This window comes from Chroicocephalus ridibundus, chromosome 4 (genome assembly GCF_963924245.1).
Source record: "Chroicocephalus ridibundus chromosome 4, bChrRid1.1, whole genome shotgun sequence".
NCBI lineage: Eukaryota > Metazoa > Chordata > Aves > Charadriiformes > Laridae > Chroicocephalus > Chroicocephalus ridibundus.
The window spans coordinates 81,721,937-81,743,960 of record NC_086287.1 but is presented as its reverse complement, the minus strand read 5'-3'; the positions used below and the strand labels follow the sequence as shown (position 1 = coordinate 81,743,960).

Below are 22,024 nucleotides of genomic sequence, written 5' to 3'. Positions count from 1 at the left end.
GCACAGCAAAAGAACCGAGACTCTGCTTTAAACCCCTTCATAATTAGGTAATCCAATTTGTTTTCTTAAACATTTGTATAATAAAAGCGTTCAAAAGCAACAGTCTACTCTGTTGCTTTTGACACTGTACAAATGAAAGAATGAATGGCAAAGGTTTTGTGCTTATGAAGAAGTAAACGTCTATTCCCATAATCTTTCATATGCTTTATATACATACTCAGTGATCAGGTGTACTTTTCATCCAAATTCCTTTCCATGCAACAACAAGACCTGCCTCTGAACTGAACATGAAAGATACTTTAAAAATATTTTTCCAGCTATACAAGGTTATACTCTACAGTTCAATACAAATTATTTAAAAAGTCACCAACAGCAGTCCTTCTAGAAGAAACAGAATAAATAGGAATTGCTACACTTAGTGGAAGTATGTAATAATTTAGAGTAACACATGAAAAACATTGTGTCTTCCTGAAATTAAACCTGTACATACTACTCTGCATCCATAAAAACAGAATACCGTAGCATATATTGAAAATGGATTCTAAAACACACTCCTCCTACCTCAAAGGCAGGGAGGGCTGCAGGCTACATCTGGCTTAACATGAAAAACTGAGTAGGATTTAATTATTCCCTTTGCTGGGATGACAAGAATGGCTGCAGGGGACAAGGGCAGGGAAGCAGGGAGCAGTGCTCAGCAATCACTGGCTCTTCTGCATCCCACAGTGGTATGCAGACCTTATAACCTTCAACTTGAGCCAATCTCTCATGCCCAGATCAACAATACAAACGAATTCAGCACCAGGAAGTAACTGGTGGTGCTACAGGAGGGGTCATACCCATCAAGCATCAAGAAAACCTGCATGGAAAGATTTGTATTAGGCTTTGCAATACAACTGCTCACAACAAGGAAGGAGCAGCAAATATCTGACACCCCGTATTTCAGTACTAAGCAACAGCAGAGGCCTACAGAAATAAAGGGCAATCAGAAATCATGCCTAACTTCTTTAATGTTTGGGTTATTCTTTCTTCAAAGGGAAAAAATACCTGCAATAAAAAGGACATGCAACTACATTGCAATATTAAAGGTTCTGCTGGTAAAACACAGAAATCCAGATGGCATGGTTAGGACCACAACACGATTATTCCAAGAAACCCCAAACTTATGCTTATCATCAACAAAACCCAAATGCAACACAAGACATGCAGTTACTGGGGAGGCAAATCAGTAATATAAGTACAAAAAGCATTTTGTGTCTCATTTGTCAGCCTACACCTCTATCTAAACCCTTAAGACTGGTGGTCCCTTTTGGCTGGAAGGAGTATTTCCTCTAGGCCCTCAGAGAAGTTAAGAACTCACTGTCTGCACCTGCACCTCTTTTTCTTCTGAAGCCCAGGGACTCCTTAGAAGGTGGCACAAATGCTGAGCAGTTATGTCTGGGTACAGAAGGCCCACAGGTCTAATTCCATTTCAGGGCAGTTTAAAGCAGAAGAATGACACAGGAGGTTTGCACTGTGGCCAGTTCTGCCTTTTTTAAAATCTCCCATAGTGAGAAGCAGCCAGATGCAGGGATTATTTTAGATAGCTGGGTGAAAATATTGCATGATAACTTGTACAATGTCACAAATATTTGTGATAGACACAGGCCCTTTCTGCAATACTGACTATAAACTGCTCTGAAACACTGCAGTGGAGACGTTATGTCAGCCCTTTACAGGGTTACAAAACCAGAAGATGTGTAGGTTATGGACAGGAAAAGCAATAATAAAAATCAGTGACTACTGATTACTTACCATAATCATATCTGATTTGAGCCATTTCAAAGCAAGAGGGGTATTCCCTCCACTCAGGGAACATGTTTTGTAAAAGCTATTAACTACTGGCAACCCAGAAACTGTAGGCAGGACAAATAAGCTAATCAATAATGAATGCCCTTCTAGCAGTTACACAGTGCAGATCACTTATCAACAGACCTGGTTCCACGTTGAGAAAGAACTAGAAATTGGGGAATAAGGTCATAGTCTAACACTTACCACCATGCTAAGAAACCCCAAGCACTTTAACACTCACACGATGAGGATGCAGCAGGTGCTCAGCAAAAGCCTGGGGAGGCAAATGCTAACTTCTACCAGCTGGCAGTAACCGAAGACATCATGACCTGTACTTTATAAGTTATTGCTGAAGAGCTCCCAGATGAGTTACATTAATAAAGCTGTAGCCTAATTAAACCACATCCTTCACATCTCATCCTCCCATGCGTCTGGGAAGATCAATGCAAACCAAGGCAACCCAAGTGGGAATCATTAAATGCATCTGTGAGCCATGCCAGAACAACAAACAATTAGACACACAATGTGCCAATCAGTACAACAAACCAGCCTTATGGTTATGATCCTATCAGCTTAGCTTTCCTCAAGTGTTCTTCCAATTAATTATAGAACTTTTATACATGAACAGTGGCATCTCTATCTACTTTAAACACTATTAACAGTGTCAATAGTCTAATTTCTATAAGTAAACAACATAGCCTTGCTCTTGCCAGGAAAGTCATACCCCACTGAAACTTTCTGTGCTGTTCAGCAAGTATATAATTATATTGATATAGTTGTAACCCCTGAAGGAAGTGAATGGGAAACACGTGTGAACACAATACCAGGATAATAAGATTCCCCAAGAAACAGTGATTAACACATTTCAATGAAAGAACACCTCAATGATTTTCGGACCTAGACAAGCATTAATAAAAGAATGAAGCTGTATCATCTGCATATCCTAGATGAGGCCTGCACACACATCTGCATACCCTAAACAATGAGAAAGGACTTGTAAAAGGGAGCCTTAACATCACTGTCCTGTGTTATACACGGTTCAAATGGCTGGTAGCCAGAGGACCAATATTCTGCTAAATGCCCTGCACTTCTTGTGTGATTTAGACACAAGCTTTGTGCTACAGCTCCCAGTTAGTAAATATGGAGAATGCATTTGTCTGGTTCTGTGAAAGCACTGACGTGTTCAGAAAAATCACAAAGCCACCAGTTTTAAAACTGGCAAGTTTATGACCTGGCATCTGAATTGCTTTCAGTTCTTTTTTTGAGGCTTAGCAAATTTCAATTTGTTAATAGGGGCCTTCCCATCCTCACATTTTAGGAAACTCACACACGTTAGAACTTGCCAAATGGAGCTCTTGTCCATGCTAGAAAGTTGTATCAGTTTGTTTATCTTTCTGCAAACAAAAGAGTATAAAAGATGCTGTATCAAAATAAGAATAACCATACAGACAGAAGTCACTTATACACTGAGGTAACCCCAAATTAGAGTCTTTTCCTGAAGCTATCAGTATAATTATGTATTTCAGAAAAAAACAAAACCAGGTGAATCAGCCAAGCTGAAGCACAGTGTTGTTAGTGTTACTGTTTACCCTAGCAGACACAAGATGCAAAGGCAAAAATTAAGATTCACATCCAACAACGAACACAGCAAGAATAAATGATATATCCTATAGTAGGATGGCTACATTTATGCAATTTATTCATTTGTTTGTTACCAACATGACAACACTGTGGATACTAATGATAATCACTACAAGACTGCTTGCTTGCTTCCTTCCTTCATATTTCCTACCCTGTTTTTCTTCTCTTCCAAAATATCCAAAAAGATCAGTATGAATAAGGTAAGTCTTATTAAAGAACGGAAATAGAAACTGGAGGTATGTTAATTGCAACTAATAGGAAAAGGCTTGAAGAAGTGTCAGCCCCATATACTGCATCACTGCTCACATCAACTGTAAAACATATATAGGGAAGCCAAGATATAAACAAGAAGTTTTTGTTGTAAAAGCTACGTTTAGATAGGTGTGCTCCAAAGGAAGAGAAACAGCAGGCTGGAAATGAAGACTGCCTGAAATTAATGGAAAACTTGCTCAGGCCTGACAGATCATGAAAATTGTTCAAGAACACTTCACACACATGGAAACGCAGCCTCAAAGCTCCTCCAAGGTCATCAAGATTTGGGCTGAATAGTTAAGGAAAGGCAACCTCTGAAGCTTGCTGTAGTTATATGTTCTCAGGTCTCCCAGTCAATGAGGATACTACTTTTAAACTTGGTATTTCAGATGATGGGAGCCTGCTTGTTTTTTTTTTCTTCCTATGGCAGACTGGGAACTACTATTCACTAGTTTAAACAACAAGTAATTTTGAGGTGCACACGACATTTTAATTAGGCCAACACTGTTTTATGCCTCGTATTGACTTTGCCATTTTTTGGGTATCAATTGATTTATTTGTTCCAGTTGAGGATATGAACTTATCATTGATTTCTACTAAGCCAAACTGTTGAAGGATGATACTGCAGGATGATGTACTGCAACTCGATGAAATGCCACTAGGGAAGAAAGTTTCCATTTCACCTAATTTTTTCCAGGTGAAACGGCTAAACAACTGCAGCCTCAATTCTGCAAGGAACTTCAGCACTGGATTAGTCCCACTGAGGAACGCGATTACTGCCAGCCAAGGAAGGTGCTTATGCACATCATGTTGAATGGTAAATTGTAAACACAATTTATCACCAGTGGCAGCTACTCAGTATGTTAAAACACATCTTTTTTATTCCAAATCATTATGCATAAGATAGTGTGAATAAAGACATTTCAACTCAGATCCTCCTCTTTGGCATTTAGTAGACTCAGCCGAGATGCCAGACATCCCTTCCGTTAATCCCTTTAGAATAGAATATTGTGATCAGAAGAGCCCTACAGCAGAGGTGCAGGCAGTGCTTGAGGATTTCCTGTCCAAAGGGTGACATCACATGAGGGTTTATATGGTGTGACCGAGACTTTCTGTGTTCAGGCTACCACACAGAGGAAGGGTGCTAGTGCCTGCTTTTCCTCACTGTATCTCACCATGCTCTAACCTTCTTCGCAGCTGAACCTTTGTGAAAACAAATGAACTGTTTCCAGAGACACTATTTTTTGCAAATACACTATATTTTGAAGGAAAAACTGTGCTAAAGTCTCAATATTACACAACAGTCACATACTGAATGCTTGCTGGCATATTTATAAAACTTACTGAACTTGGCAGTCCTCCTCAGAGGCTATAAACTTGTTTCCAGCTGCTGGGTGAGATTTCAGCAATAGCTTTTAACTAACTGTTTGGAAATTTCAACCACCCAATACTGGGAATGTCAGTTCTAGAAGGAAGACATTAATCTGCTCAGCTGATCAATGTAAAAGATGTTGTAGCTCAAAAAGAAGGCAAATAGATGTTTACATCCTAACACTTCCAGGTCTTTGCTGCAAAGCCAGAGAACTTGCCAAGGTCTTCTGCAAATCTGCCCTTGTAGCACTGAGCAGAAGAGCAAGCCTCAGCAGAGAGAGCAGGGAGATGTCTGGTTTCCATAATGGGGAGGCCCTGTGACTGAATTTTACTCGACAAAAGGAAAACTCCAATTTCAAAGTGAGACTGACAGTTCACTCTAGTCTTGGTGGGTCACCCATCTTAGAGGGGAATGAACCTCCAAACTCAAACTGAGCAACGCTGAATACCAATCTTGCCCATTGCTCTTATGAAAACAGAAGACAGTGAAAGTTTGCAACTCACCATCTCTTATATGAAGGATGGTTAAGAGGAGGAATCCCCAGCTAGCAATGACAATTCTTCCAATATTTTCTTCTCATCAATGCACTGGGCAAAGCTATTATGGAACGGAGTACCACGGAATGAACTACTAATAAGCTGCTAAAGGCAGTAGCTGTTACTGGCCTTTATAAGTCATAAAAACAGCAGCATTGAGTAGCACTCGGTAACTTAGAAGAGTGATGGAAGTCAAAACTCTTTTAGAACAGCCTCCAGACATTTACATCAGAAATTCAATGTACTCTGGATCCGAAGTTTCTATAATATTTCTGAGCTATATGTTTTGCAAGAATATCTGGTTTTGAGATGGAATTTAATTCTTGGTGTAATGAAAGCAGAAAGACCTGCAAGATCCTTAGTTTTGCCAATCTGCAGCATTCTCACTGCCTCTTGCAGCACAGGTTGAATGCAAGTTAATATTGACTTTTTACAAAATAGCCACTGGGCTAATTTGCAAGGAGTGTTTCATTAGGCCTACCTGCACTAAGTCAGACAATGGATTATGCCATGATGAGACACGTTACATGACAAGCAGTGAAAAAATATTTTTTATTTCTTCAGCAATAGCACAGATTCTGTGAGTTGCAAAATAACTGCAGCACTAACAGAGAGAGGAATCGCCATGTTATTACTACACAACTGTGTTTTTAATCTGTGCTTTATTCAGGAAGTCCAAAGAACTGTAGGCATTTGCTCTTGTAATAGGTGATCTTTTTGTATGCCAGAGACTTAGAGGCAAAGTTCATCTAACAGGAGTTTCACCTGCAAATAGTTCCCCATTGCATTCCTACTCTCAGAACCCCTGTCTTCTCAAATATATTCATTTCTTTTACAGAATAATGTTTCCAGTTCCTCTGCACACCTCTACCTATAGCCCCACTGCATAATGCTCAGCCTTAACCCACAAGTCTGACTTCTGACCTCCAACAGCCTGGGGAAAGAACACAAAAGGCAGCACAAATACAGTTTTCCACCTATTCTGAGTCTTAACATGAGATCCCATTTTGAGACTCCATCTGTCATAAAATTAAAAGTTTTCATCCTTTGATACAGTTAAAAGAAGTAGTAGGGGAGAGAGGATGAAAAGAAATGGATCCTCAGCAATGCTACTCAACTCAGAGAGGTAAAATACAATAAACAGCCAAACCACTTGCAATGGCAACAGTTTACTAAGGCAGAGAGCACACCACCAGCAATTTCTTGGAGCTATTAAGAAAGAGCCCATTTTGCAGCTGAATGCAAAATAAGAATGGAAACAATGCTAAGAATTGCAATAAACCTTTTAATTTATTGCTTTGAATCCTACGCATTTAATAGAAAGTAGTCTTCTTCAAGGCAAGGTCTGTGGCTATTTGCATTTAGGACTTGCTCCCCTCCCCTTTTCATACACAGATAAATAATAAGACTAAAGTGTAATGTTCGATTATCCTTTTTTTCACTAGGAAGGATTCAGCTAAATGTAGCAGCAGTGACAAAGCAACTAGGCTTAGTAAACGAAAGCTCTCCCATATCCCAGTGTCTAAGACTAACTGGTAAATCAACATATCCATTTTTAATGAGATGTCTTGCTTGCTTACTACATACAGTTTTGAGAAATTTAATTTCTGTCTCATTTTTTGATGGCTATGTATCAGGTTTGGATGAATGTGTTTTAATGAATTTGTGAATCATAGTGGGGAAGTGTTGACTATGAGGACAAAAAGGAGAGGAAGAAAGTCTGTCTCTATAAGCCATCCTCAATATCTTATCTCTCTTCAAAAAAGTAGTTAGGAATGAAAGTCATAAACCAACAGCAAACACCGGAGTTACTAACATGCTGAAAGAATACTCGGGACAATCTTCCCAGGGGGGTCTTTTACAACCTGAAGGGGTGAAGATACTGTAACTTCAACTTGAACAGATGACTTTTTGCCCTTATCTTGTTGCTGAAGCAAAGACTGACCACTCACATACAGTACTTCTGAAGTGGACTTTGACAAAGCACAACTCCAGCAACACAGCTTAAATTTCTGCATCACACTGAGATGTACTTAGCTGTGAAGTTCACTTGCCTGTACCCTTCTAAGTCACTCTTGTCATATATTCAGTCAATGTCTGCTTAATAATTTAGAAATGAAAAATATAACGCAGCACTTCTAAAATTTTGCATGATCACATCTTCCAATTTAGAACTTTTTTTGCAATAGGTAGACCCATGAATTCTGTGAAAATTCTTGATGACCTGTTGCATTGTTTTTTTCTGTTTTGTTTAATTGATTAAAAATAAGAAAAAGATTAGCCAGGATTGGGAAGACTAAATTAAAAAACCCAACGTCCTATAGTTAATCAGGACCAATAGCATAGATTTCTTTAAAGGCTTTTAGCCTTATATTTTAATAATTAATACTCTTCACAAAATAATATTTTTAAATAGTGACATAAAGCTTCCAAATCACAACGTGCAATTTGCCCAGGCATGTCACATGCATGAGTTAGGTGAGCCATCAAACAGAAGAGTAATGGAATTTGAAGCATTCCTTTAATAATGTTTGCCAGATAAAACATTAAAAAATACCACAGAGAGAAAGGAGTTATTCTTCCCAATTGTGGTGTATTATCAATACTGCTTCAATAAGCCATCCATACTTTTTCAGACCCAAATTTTAAACATTGCAAAGGTTCCTGACTGAAGGAGTTCCAAAATCTCAGCTGTCAAATTCTGAAAGAACATGTGGTCTAGCACAATTAATCAGTATCATAAGACCAATGTGTTGTCTAGCTAAAATAAGCGTAAGTATTGATTTACAATTCAGTCTCACTGCCTGGTGGAAGGAACAAGAATACCCAGGAGATGGTATGTGTACCACAGTGGAGTGGTTTGGGTGGTTTTTTTTTTCTAAGCAGTACATGTTTCCAATGCATTTCTTCAGGTGAAAGATCAGATCCAGAGAAGAGTGTTTGTAACCTGCATCACCAGTCTGGATACAATACGTCTGAGAAGAGACTTAGAGAAGGAGGACATTTGTCTTTCTACATACTTTCTCTCACCCCCTTTCAGTAACCTTTTCTTTTACTTGTTTTTTGGCAACTTGAATTAAAACAGGTCCAAATATAAGTCTTCCAATTAAAAAAAAAAAAAAGGAAGGAAGGAAGGAAAAAGATCTATGGATGTAAAGACTGCAGCATCAATATGAGTCAATAAATACTATTTTACAGACTATCAGTGCATGAAATCCATAAAACTGCATGAAATCAGACATTACAAACAGTGCCATTAAACTAGAAACATACAGGACTCAATTTGGAAAAACATAACATTGGCAACCTCAGGGGCAGGAGAGAGAATCGAGCTGTGAGTGTCTAAAACTCAGCATATTAAATGACTATGAGAGAAAGATTTAATTCAAATGCTCAGCAAATAGGAAAGATACAAATTAGTATTGCTGTTTCAAATACTAATGTCATCCACCTATCAAAACATTAATAGTTCTAAAGTTTTAATACAACATTTTATTACTTTTAAGTAGTGAGAGCAATGAAAATAGCACAAGAACTCCTGAACCTATTAAAAAGCCCAGCTAATTAACTGCAGAACTATAAGTACAGAGCTACCCACAGTCTACTGATGGACAAGCATAGCTTTAGGCATGAATAGTAACTCACAAATCCTCTTAGATAAATTCCTCTACATGCTAGGGAGCTCTGTGGCATAATGTGAACACCAAATTCAGAGTTCTAATAAAATGCCACATAAAAGTTAAGACTAGTTTCTGACATGTCTGACATGTATCAAGACATGTGTGTCAGCTTTAAAACACAGCTTAGCCTAATTTTCCTCCCATCGTCTCATTTTTTTTTTTTTTGGCCCCTGTGACACACCACGGGTTTCAGAAGAGTTTCTTCATTTACATGAGCACATACACAATATGTTTAGTATATTTTCTTCATTCCATTCCCTGGGAATGCATGTCAAAATTTGGGATTTTGAGGCATGTCTTTAGGGCATTGCTCTGCTGACTGACCAGCGATACATCCTGTCAAAATTCTGAAAAGCGACAATTTTTTCCCCTTCAAAGTTTCCAAACATCATTCAAAGTCAAAGGGGCACTAAGGGAGGGGAAAAGAGGGTCTAAGTTCCTGAAAATAAAGAAATGAGACCCTGCCTAAGAGAGGAGACATTTTGTTAAGTCAGTATGGTGTGCTCTTAAAAGAGCAAGGAGGATTCTTGGGGATTACTTTGTTTTGGAGAAATTTCTGACTGATTTGTCTGTGGCCTGTTGTATGCGTAAGGGACTATTTCTGCTTGAAATATCTCCTTATCTACTAGCAGTGATGCTTTTCTTTCTATTTCAAATAACAACGGTTAGGTAAAAGTGTGCTAAAATCTTCAAATTAAAATCTGAAAGTCTGTATAAGCATGGCAAACACGTACCATCTCCCTTCAAAAGGGAAGGGGAAGGTTAAGACAAAGTATCTCTTAGAGCAGCAGCAGAAGGTACTGTGGAAATCCGTAGGACACTCCACATCCTCTGTTACTCCCAAAAAAGCAGGCAGAAAACAGACAGGCAGGCTCCCACTTCTCAGTACTATTTACCCAACACTGCATTTTACAGACAAGCAAAAGCCCTTCTCTTGTCCCAAAAACTTTTATCAACTCAGATAAATAGTTCAGTTAAAAACTGGGAAGTTGTTAAGAGGCAATAACGTATTGGTCAAATCCTCTCAAATAGTCAAAACCAAACCCTTGTGCTTTACTGTGTCTCTTCCAGTTTCAGTTTCTGTAATAAACATACAGTTTCCTTCTTCAGAGTTCATAATTTAATCTGGTGTCTATATAACTTTTATAAGAAACTATAAAATTTTCTTCCCACAGGCGAATCCAAGGGGTATTCATCTCCACAGTCTGGAAATAAAATGTCAACGCATGAGCATGGTCTCTCATACTGAGCATCTGTAAAATGTGTTTTGCAGTGTTTTCCCATTTTTGTTCAGAAAACACATACTGTCTGCAAAGAAGGTGGCACATAGCTCTCTGACACAAAGCCAAGATGGTTCTTTAGAAGGGCTGGCACATCTCAACAGTCAAAAAAGTGGTCCAGTTCTGCTCTGAATACTTAGTTACATATCTGAACATGATGAATTCCGAAGTTCCCTAGTTTTACATAGGGTAACATCATTTACTACTTATGATTTATTCTGAAATATAGCTAGAACTGACTCAAGGCTGGATATGCAGCAAGTGCTGAAACACCATCCCAAATGCAATTGCATATAGCTGTGTAAATACGTGGACACAAACAGAAATTATCTGTAGTTAAAAAGGAAAAAATACATTTAGTAATGTAAATACAGACCTGTACTATTGTGTACACTCCCATCACTACTGACAAAGAACCACTACAAAAAACTTCTATACACATGTGATAACAGAAGTGCCCATGGAGAGTAAGATGAAAAGCAAAACGAATCCTTCAAGCACTCATCCAAGGACCAAAAAAATATAAGTACATACACTTGATTGTTGCCATAGAGATTGCATAGAGGCTTTCAAATCTCTTCTAGTACCATGTTTGCTCAGTGATCTGTCACAAGGTATAGATTCTTTCCCTTATTAATACTGTGCCTTCTACTTCTTGCCTGTAAACTGAAATAAGATGTCACAGGTAAAAATCACTGCTGAGGGCAACAAGGTATTTCTCAAGTACCGTTCGATTAGAGATCAAACATTAAGAACAACTAAACAACAGAATTATTTTTTTTTTTAAACCTGGACGGCTTTTTTTTTTTTTTTTTTCTAATGGCTTTAAAATACAATAGTTCATCCTAGAACACAGCAATCCTGGTATCAATGATAGGCAAAATCATACTTACTAGATCACAAAGCGCCCATAAAAAACTCTCAGACAATAGTAACCCCAGTCAGATAGATTTCTTGCACTGCACCATTTGCAAAGTTGGGACCAAATATCCTCCTGTAATTCATGCAGCTAAATATTCATCTACCAAGTAGGCAAACCCCCTCCAACTGCTCATTAGGTTTTCCATTTAAACTTTTAATGATCTTTTGATCTCCACATGATTCCACCTCCCTGAAAAGCCTGGCAAGTACCAAAGAGGGAGCTCTGCCTGATTCTGCAGAAGGCACAGAACAGCTTCCAGAAGCGCTGGCTGTTTTCCCTTCCTATTCGCTGCACTGGAGAGCAAAACCAGAAAACTTCAGCCTCTTTCAGGTTATGCAGAGTATAACCATCCTGGGATATTTTTTACTATCCTAAAAGGAACGAACTTAGCAGAAGCGGCATCTGTCCCACTGCAGATGGGAAAGGTTGGGTATTCTGTCCCTGCATCAACCTGTTTTGTGGTACAAAATATGAAGTTTCAGTGGAGGAAACAATTCATGCTGAAACACGCACAATATCATACCAAGGGGGAAGGAACAGAGAAGTTTTTTTTCCTGCTGCAGCACAGAGTTTTTAAGTAGGCTAATACAGATGACAACATCTGATATAACAAAGACATTTGTATCTCCAAGGAAGTGAGACAACACTTAGTTTAATTACGATGAAACACCAGATTACATCTGGATATGAAAGAAAAAAAAAAGCTTTGGAAAGAAATGATTTTGTTCAAAAACATTTGTTTAAAACAGCAATGAGAAATCAAAAAGAGACTGGCCCTAAATGCCGTGTGTGTCACCAGGAAGAGACCACTTTGTAATAGATGCAACTGTTTTACTGGCAAACAGTAAAATCAGGTTTATGTCCAAACTGCAAGGGATTCTGTAACAACTATTAATTAGTAGTTATTGTTTTACCTTTCCTTGCACATAAAGGATTGTTATCCCGAGATGCCTTTTTTTGCCAGATCAGCTCTTAGACAACTCATTATTTCACCTACTTTTCATCTACTTTCTAGCCTCTCACTTGAACTGCTGTTTTGTTATCAAGTTTTATTATGAACCTTGCCTTAATTGTGACTTTCAACCAAGCACTAACAATGAAATAGTGGTATAAGATTCCCAACTTACATTTAAAATTACCACCTTGTTGACTCCAAAGACCAAAATGTGTTGTCCAAACAAATCCAACTGCTTCAAAGAACAAAAAAAATAGTAATGCAACTTCACTGGAGCCTGAGACTCATGGGACTACACAAAATTCCAACAATTCACTGAACACTTACACTGAAATAACACTGAATGCTGAAACATAGAAAAATACTGAAAGTACAGAACTAAGTTAGCTGCATCATTTCACCGCTATTGCTTCACATGGAACCAAGATCCAGGCACCACAGGAATGCAGCACAGATCCCTTCCATTTGCACGTGCATCTTATCACCACAGCTACTGTTGATCACAGTAGCAAGACACTGTCCAGATGGACTGACCCATTCTCTGACCAGATCACACTGTTATTCAGGGGCATCAATGAACAATGGCCTGTGGTACAAAGGAAGACAATTCAATAAGTGGTCAGAGACAAGAGGAGCCAGGGTGGGAGATTAGTAACTAACTGCCACCTAACTCCTTCTCTTTCACTTGATACAACTCCTGTATCACTTATTTCTGGCATTACCTTTGCCAGGACGCTTGCCAGCATAACCAGACAGATCATCACCAAATCACTGTCCCTTACCTCATTCAGAGCTTGCTCTGGTTCCTATACTATCTAATGTCCAAGACCATGAAAAGAGAACCTAGATGCCAGACCAGCTTCTCAGTGGATTAGACTTCTTTGTCCTACATTTCATTGTAGGAACCCTTCTATAGCACTGCGCTCAATAAAACAGGTCCCAAGGCTGGCCTGCTGATACTACTATTATATAGCTGTATAGTGCTACTACTAAGAATAAATCACTTTGTGCGCAAGGAGGAGACAGGCCACAGTACAAACATTTGAAGCATGAGGTCTTCTGTAAACCCCAGTTCTAACACACATGCCTAATCCCACAACCAAAGGATTAATTAGCTTAGTTTACAGCAAATGGTTTAATTAGAACACCGTCTGCCTGAAGTTTTTCTGATGACTAAAAGAGCCTAGAAGTAGATTAAAACATATGCTACTACAAGAATGTTAGAATAATAAGGCAGCCAGATTTCCACAGAAATCTACAGAAGAATTTACATCATGTTTTTGTTATTAGACTCAGAGCATTTGAAGAGTGATTCTCCTTTATGAAATCCATGGAGCTTCTGTTGCTTTGTTAAAGGAATAGCATCAAGATCTTAGCACAGCAGCTGACTGTACTGTGAGATTACTCAGGAGGATCTCTGTAAAATGCTGCCTGGAAGCAAATGACTAGTAGTAATACTAAAAATATCTCTTCTTAAAAGAAAAAAAAAAAAGTAGCAGGTTTTTTTAGAGAGGTATTTTATTATAGATGTCAGAGTGCATGCCTTGCAAATCTTCATTCCACTGCACTCCAGATTACAAAACACATGTGCCAGGCTGAGTTAAAAGACTGAAACTCACTCCAGGAGTTTCTCCAGGTGGGAAGTACTATTACTAAATATAGAATCCACTAATTAAAGATGGAACATGTATATAAGGGCCATGTAATCTAACAATGTAGTACGTGCCTTACGGCTCTTCTTCCTACAGCGTAAGCGTACCTTGTTAACATTTATGCTACTCCTATATGCACGTACAATGCATGGAAGAAGAATACAATTATTCATCATGACATGTATTTTTCAGATCTGTGAGGTGGAATTCCTATGCATGAAGGAAAATGCAGCTTGCAAACTGATTAGGTCAAATTAAAATATTTACATAATTTTGCAAACAGGAGACTATATGTTATTAAAAAATTAATATCTACACGTGTTCTTTAAACCGACATACGCAGCCAGTGCTCAGGCAATTATTCAGTGATACAAGATTTCTGTATTCCATGAATTGCTTTGAAATGTTCTACATGAAATAATAACATGTCTAATTTTACTCTGAAGATGAATGATTTGTCATGCAGAAACGTCCATTAGATTTAACCACTACTAAAAAACAGGGTAATAAATCACCATTTTGCATCAAATGAAGAAGCAGCACCTTTCTTAGTTTGGTTGTTCAGTCATAATCATGATAAATGGACATTCCAGGACAGGTGAATTTTAACAAACATCCAATACACTTAGATTAATTAGATTTTGTTTTCTAGTTTTTGTTCTCTCTTACTCTAGGAATAAGAGACTAGAGTCGAAAGTAACGTTCAATATATAATTATTCACTGTTGCATTAAAAAGCTGTTTGTTCTCACAAGGAGTCCACTGAAGTCAACAGGACTTTACAAAAGTGCCACTAGGAGAATATAATTGAGCAGTTCAGAATAGTTAACTGCACCTTCCTCTAAGTTTGTACGTCTCTGACGGTGAATCTCCACACAAGGAAATACAGACACACCGAGCACACAGAAAACACAAATGCATCTAATATGTCTGAGCGGTCTAATTCATACATGAGAATTAGCCCTTGGTCTAAGACTTCCAAATATCAAACATTCAGTTCCCCTAGTTCTGATCATTCTAATTTTCCTTTTAGAAAAAGAGGACATGCTGAGATAAACCTGCATTTCAGCTTAACTCCAGGGTCTGTCTCCACACGTTTCATGAAATGAAACATAAGTAAACCATAAAAAATACCCAGCACCATCGGGGAATGTCATCAGCACTGTACAATTGTAGCTGCAAAGAAAGTGTAAGCACTTTCAAAACACAGTTGTCCTACCTTCTAACAAGGGCTTTCTGGTAGCAGATATGTGATCCTTGCCAGAAATCATTAATCCAGATTCTTACATATTCTGCTTCTATGCATGTTTTGGTCCTGTTATAGAAACAAAAAAGACAATTACTTCCGTTTTCAAAACCCATCTGTATCTAAACATCACCATAAAGCTTTTTGCAAGTCTACTTTATTTCACAACTTATTTCCAAATGGGGTGGGGAAGAGTACCACAGACATTTATTTCATACAACCAGATAAACTTTTTTCCCCCCCTTCAATATGTAGAGTTTTCTCAGTACTGCATCATTGAATCATTGTGGGATGGGAAAGAACAGGAACAGAAGGCAAAAAAAAGCTATGGGTGAAGCATCTAAACATTAAATCCAAGTACTTACAATGAAAGGATGTACAGGACAGCAGCTCAATAAATCACCAACCAATCAGCAAGCGAGCAAGCATGTCCTTGCCTATTTGGCCACCCAGAGTTTCTTCCAGAAGCTGAAGAATGGCAGTCAGCAGGTATGACAACAAGTATGATGACACGAAAGCCCAAATGAGCTACTGTTGGGGAATTTTATTTTAAATGTGACAATAAGAAACCATTATGATCTCCCAAAAGAGATGTTCAAAAGAATTCATTGGGAAGGAAAAAAAAGCAAAACCAAACCAACCAAACAAAAAAAGCTGCAATGAGCTATCTTTAAAAAGTTACATCTGCCCAGCTTGGATAAAATGTGGAAAGGCCCGGCATCGATATGGGAATTGAATTATTTGTTTTGTTTGAGCTTTACTGAAGAAAATGGAATGTAACATTTCTTTCTATCTACCAGGCAATCTGTCAGTACAGGAAGAGCAGAGTCAAACTACTGGCTTTGCTGACAAAATGTTCTGTGTATTAGTAGCAAGGAAGAAAAAACTAATATCATGCCAACAAATGTTCTGACTTGAAACCACCAGTCACAGAAAAGACTATCTTGGAATACTAATTATCCAGCAGAAGAACAGAGATTGTCCTATTAAATACAGTGCTATATACTGAACAAACGTGAACAGAGCTAATTTAGGACCATGCCAAAGAAGCAGACAAGCAAAATCCCTCAGGCACTATTGAAGATTAACGTGGTCAGCAGAGTCAGAAAATGTCCTGAACAGAAATGAAATGGAAGAGAAGGAGAAATAGATAAGTTATTAAAGAACACTGATGAGGAACGCGTTGTCCTGGACCATAAGGAAAAACGCCGTTAAGCTTCAGTTGTAATGAGAATGTGTTTAATCACTTATACAGATATATAATCACCACCTATTCCAGAACATTGGCTAGAGAAAAACATGCTGGAAGGAGGCCAGATGCTGAAGTTCCTGGAAAGCACTAAGTAGCTTTTCTTGCAGGCACAATGTAAATATTAAATAAAGAAAGAAGAGAGCAAGTCAGACACCATTTACAGAATTCCTTTTGAAATTAATTTCATACATTGATTTCTAGGGTTTTTTATGAAAATTGCTTAATTTCAATGTGAATTCAAAAATAATTAATATACACAGTGTACATATAAAAAGATTGATTGCTGTAGGAACATCGCCTTACAAAACTAGCCCCAGGGAGCTCCACAATCTACAGCCACATTGCTGTAGTACCCTGATGTTCCATTTTTTCACATATACTACATGATCCACAATGGCTGCCTGAAAACCCAGGATAACAACTCCTTCAGAAAAAGAACAGTTCTTGATTGCAGTGGCTTAAGTCCTCAAGAGAGGGACCTCAAACCCCTTTCTTATAAACATAGGTCAGGGAAATAAAGAATTTCAAGGGTAAATCCCTACTAAAACTGCCCTCCTCCCAAACTTGTGTTTTCTTTCAATTATATTTATTCTATTATATAGATACATATATAGTCTGATATATTACCCAGAAGAAACACTTAATGAGGTCTGTCTTCCCTATATTCACTTATTCAGATGATTACGTTTATTAAAAATATTCTGACTAGGAATTAATATTGAAAAGCCCGCCATCTCTTCCAAAAGGTTTAATGGTCATGACCTTCAGCAGAGTCAAGCCTATCAGCAACCTGAATAGCAGGACCCTAATGGGGGACTGATAAAACAGCCTTTCATTTTGCAGAGGGATTTAAGGGAGGGAACTTCCCATTCTGAGACTGGATTACCATGGTGTCACTTAAAAAAAAAAAAAGTTTAAGACTACAAACCTAAAATACAGAAACTGAATAGTTCATACTTTTTATACAGGAAAGATGTGAAGTAAGGTTAGCAAAGTGATAGTGTGAAGAACAAAAATAACCAAAGTTTAAAAAATACAAAAATAAAAAAAGCAACCCTCCCAAAACCCAGACTCTCCAGGCTTCTCTCAGTTCTTTCAGTATCAACTGATAATATACCAAGATGCGCAAGAACACTCAGTAAATATCCACTATACAATAAACCTGTTTAGACACCTGCTCAGCCCTTGGCTTGCAGCTCAGGGTAACAACACAATTCACATTAAGTCAGTTGTCTTGTGGAACTGGGGTAAACAAATCTTCTACCACTGACGGAACAATTAATGAGGGCAGACTTGTCTGGGTAGATACTTAAACTTAAGATATTGGAGAAAAAAAGAACTTCACCCTTAATAAAAAGTTATATATTACTAACAGAAAATATTAGTATTATTTCAGGATACAAGAACCACGTTGTCAGGGCATGTAACATATACAAACACTAGGATTTGTATTTGTTACAACTACCAACTTGTATTAGAGATTAACCAATACTTTCTTCATCCACTTCCCTTTAAGGCACACACTTCATCTGAAAAGATTCTAGATGAAAAGAACTGAGGTATGTAGCGTATTTTTGGACATATTTATATTAACTTTTTTCCTCAAATTAACCTTCTGACCAATCAGGAAAATTGTAATTCATACTCCTATATATATATATATATATACACACACATATACACGCATGAAATGTCTATAAAACGTCTTTGACAACAAATGGTAGTGTCAAGCAGGAACTTGACCTCATGGCACAAGCAAATTCCTGCACAAAGTCAAGATCCTTTTATTTTTTCAATGAAGATCTGAATGCTAGTCTAACAGCACTGCATCAGAGAAACTCCTCATTTAATTCTTTTGTCTCTCAGAAAGGTTGGAGATGTCCTTGGGCCTGGAGCAGGTCTGACCCTGCTGCAAACGCACAAGAGGTGGGCTGTTCTCCCCATCGAGGCAAAGCCCCAGCTCCCACGTTATGACTGTGGCCAGTTGCTGGCCTTGGTGGGGAATGCACACAGGTGAAGAGGTTTCTGGCACACAGGCTCTCATCAAAATAAACATTCCTCATGCTTCTCTAGGGACTAAAAGAACTCTGCTTCAAGCACAGGTCTAGGTCTACAAAGCTCACATTTATAGATCCATTTTAAAAATAAAGGGGGTTAAAAATTTCACTATTAACAAGGCTCAGACATGCCATTTTCAGGATTTCTTAATTTTTTTTAAACTGGTCCATTTTTAGCACCTATGCAACAAACTGGTTTTTTAATCTTTGGAATCCCAGAACCATTTGAATAAAGCAATACTTCTGCCGCTCAAACTAACATCTGAGACCACAGAGTAATATATTCAATGTCGTTCAGGAAAGAAAAAAAAAAAAAAAAAAAAACCAAAAAAAATCCACCAGATATGACATTCCTGACACTAGCATTAAACCAGTAAGAATGCTGTAACTTGATAAACTAAATGAAAACCAAAGCATCTCCCTCTAAGGCAGCTAACAAAAAGGCAAAAGTTGACCTTAATGAGGTTACAGTGCTGGTATATTAAAACAGACAAATCTATCTGAATAGTGTTTCATGGTTCAGAGTTCCATGTGCAAAAGTCATGAAAATGAGAGTTATTCCCACAATTGTTTAACATGGTTCAGTGACTTCCTCACACCAAGGGTATCTTTTCCTCTCCTTCAGCTAGTGCTGTATCAACTGTACGCACACGTGTATATATCAGCAATGATAAGCAATTATGTAGACTTTAGTGTGAAGACTATTAAATGAGAATTGTGACTTCAGTTCAGCAAAGTAATATTGCTTTGCTAATTAACAGTACAAAAGGATTAGATATTTCTTCTGAAGGGAACGCTGAGAAATTAAGCACATGGTATTGTCATTGCAGTATTTAACACTGCTGTTGGTCTTAACCAAGGACATGCAAGTTTATTTTATCAATGTTAATTATTATGAAGTTTAAAAAAAACCACATCAATCTGAGATCCTGCCCCTATGCAAGATAGCCTATATTATAAATAGGACACTTATGCTAGCCTAGATCTTTTATGGCACTTTTCTAACCCCAATTATAACAAACTAGTTTGAGAAAATATCAGGATCAAGGGCACTGGACTGTCCTTTTATGATGAGAAATTGCGAGAAATTTCACTAATTATTAAATTAGTGTACATATTTACTGCAGAGTTCTCCTGTATAATAAGGGCTAGAGGTTTTCTCCTCTTAATTCCCTTCCATCCATAAATAAAATCCTTTCACCCAAACTTAATAATGCTTTAAATTCTAATAGCAGCTTGACTGGGATTTTCACTAAAACTATAGGATATTTGCAAGCCAACAAGCTGAGTGAAAGGAGGACCAAGAATAAACATTTCTACCCTGATGCCTCCCAAACACTGTCAGCTCAGCGCCTCAAGCATGGACCTGGGCTCAGACCTTGTCTACATTAACCTACATGGCACTCTCTCATGTTTGCCCTGTCATAAAAACAGAAAAATGTCCTGAAAAAAATAAAAAAAATGTTTACCTCACAACCCACAGAAGTTGCAGCCCAAGCATCAGGGCTCTCTGAACTTCACACCCTCGGCCGCCACAGGTAAAACTCTTATAAATAGTATTCTCCACAGATGAATACAGATGTATTTTCCCATAAAGACTCCAAATACAATCTTTTTTCTTTTATGAAGATGTGTTCCAAAACAGAGTAAAAAGTCACATGCTGGGTATAATCAGAAGATACCATTTCCACTGAAGACGTTAATAAGTACATTTTACTTCTAGACAGTCTTTTCTAAAAAAAAAAATACAATCAAGGTACACATGTCACTCCTTCTCCCCAAAAGACAATATCCTCTTACTGTTTCACCTTTGCGTTGTACATTCATACTGACAGACTTAAAAGAATCTGAAAGTGACAAAATCCTACAGCTTCCAATATCCCAAAACAAGCTTTTGAGATACCTCTGTGTATTAAGGCTAAGAAAAGGCAGCAGCAAAACATAAAGTATCTCATGCACTTCCCAGATAACATAGCATTACAGTTGTGCATTTATTCACATATAGGAACCGTGGAGATGGAAAAGGCTATTTGCTAATCCCAATTAGGCCAGCGTGAACCTGACAGCAGAGATATTTGTGATTTACATCAATGCAAGCATTATCAATAAGTGATAAAGCAATTTACTGCTGGAATGCTCACATCATTCCCCAAATATCAACTAATAAAAGTATATGCATTCATGAGGTTTCCATTAGTAATGTTTCACTTTATTTGATATTAATTAGATTAAAAGCCCCTCCTTCAAACCTTTTCTGGGTAAATGCTCTTTTTCCCTCCATCACAAGTAGTAACAGATGGGAAAAACACTCAGACAATGTTTCCAGAGCCCACATTTGCAAACGCAAAAAAATTCAAACCCCAAAAACCACACCTCACTGTGTGGTTTCTTCGGCAGCTTCTCTTGTACGCTCCATTTAGAGTAGTTAAAAACTAGATAAATTCAAAGGGAAAAAGAAAAAAACCAAAACAAGCCACCCAAACCCTACATGTTCATTTCAAAGATCTATATAGAAGTGTCTTTTTTCACACCACTATTAGAGGTGGCAGCATTAATAATACTTTATGCTCATGTTTGCTTTGATGTCCTGTCCCCCCAGCACGCACAAACACACTCCCCACTCCTGGGAGCAGTCACCTCATTTTGGCAATTCAGCGATACGTGAATGGGTTTCTAGAATCCTGAGCCTGCTGACTACAAACTAGAAAAATTGATTACTTTGATCACAATAGGTGCATTTGCATGAATGAATTTTTGATTGTAGCAACAACTGTTAAGTCAGAATCCACGAAGCAGAGCAAAGTAATGGATTAGTCACCACAGCTTCAATTAATGGTTTTGGTTCCCAGTGGCAAATCAATGTCTATCAACTGACTTTCTTGTCAAAAGCAGGCAGGCAACAACACCATCTATAGCACTTAATTTACAGATCTTGTAAAATCTTGGAAGCAAGAATTGACAGAAACATCTGATTTTACCTCAGGACAACATATAAATTATACTCTGCTCTTCTGCTCCATCTTGAAAGGCTTTGGCTAGAAGGGTAGAATAATTCAGTATTGCCGAGTGCAGAAGTAAGCTCTGGGTAATCATTATCTTAAATCATGTTTACGAGCTCTAAAATAAATACATTAGCTTACTCTTTGGACTAATGTCTACTAAACAACTTTAGTCCAGTAAAATTAGGATACACATGGCCAGAAAAAAAAGGTTTGAATGAAAGAAACTGGGGCCTGAAGAAAGAATTGCATACAGAACCTGCAGTGATGATCACTTGTTTTGAAGAGTTTCTCAAGGAAATAGCACCAGAAAAGAAGAATAAATAAGGCCTAAACTCACACGTCACATTTTAT

General features: G+C 37.9%; 1 long non-coding RNA gene across 1 annotated transcript in view; it reads right to left on the bottom strand.

The window, feature by feature from the left end:
* Positions 1-22,024, bottom strand: part of LOC134515463 (uncharacterized) — a 123,233-nt gene that overhangs the window by 59,513 nt on the left and 41,696 nt on the right. Inside the window, exon 6 of the long non-coding RNA XR_010071018.1 lies at positions 15,336-15,431. This is a non-coding gene — a long non-coding RNA (uncharacterized LOC134515463). The remainder of the gene's footprint in view (positions 1-15,335; positions 15,432-22,024) is intronic.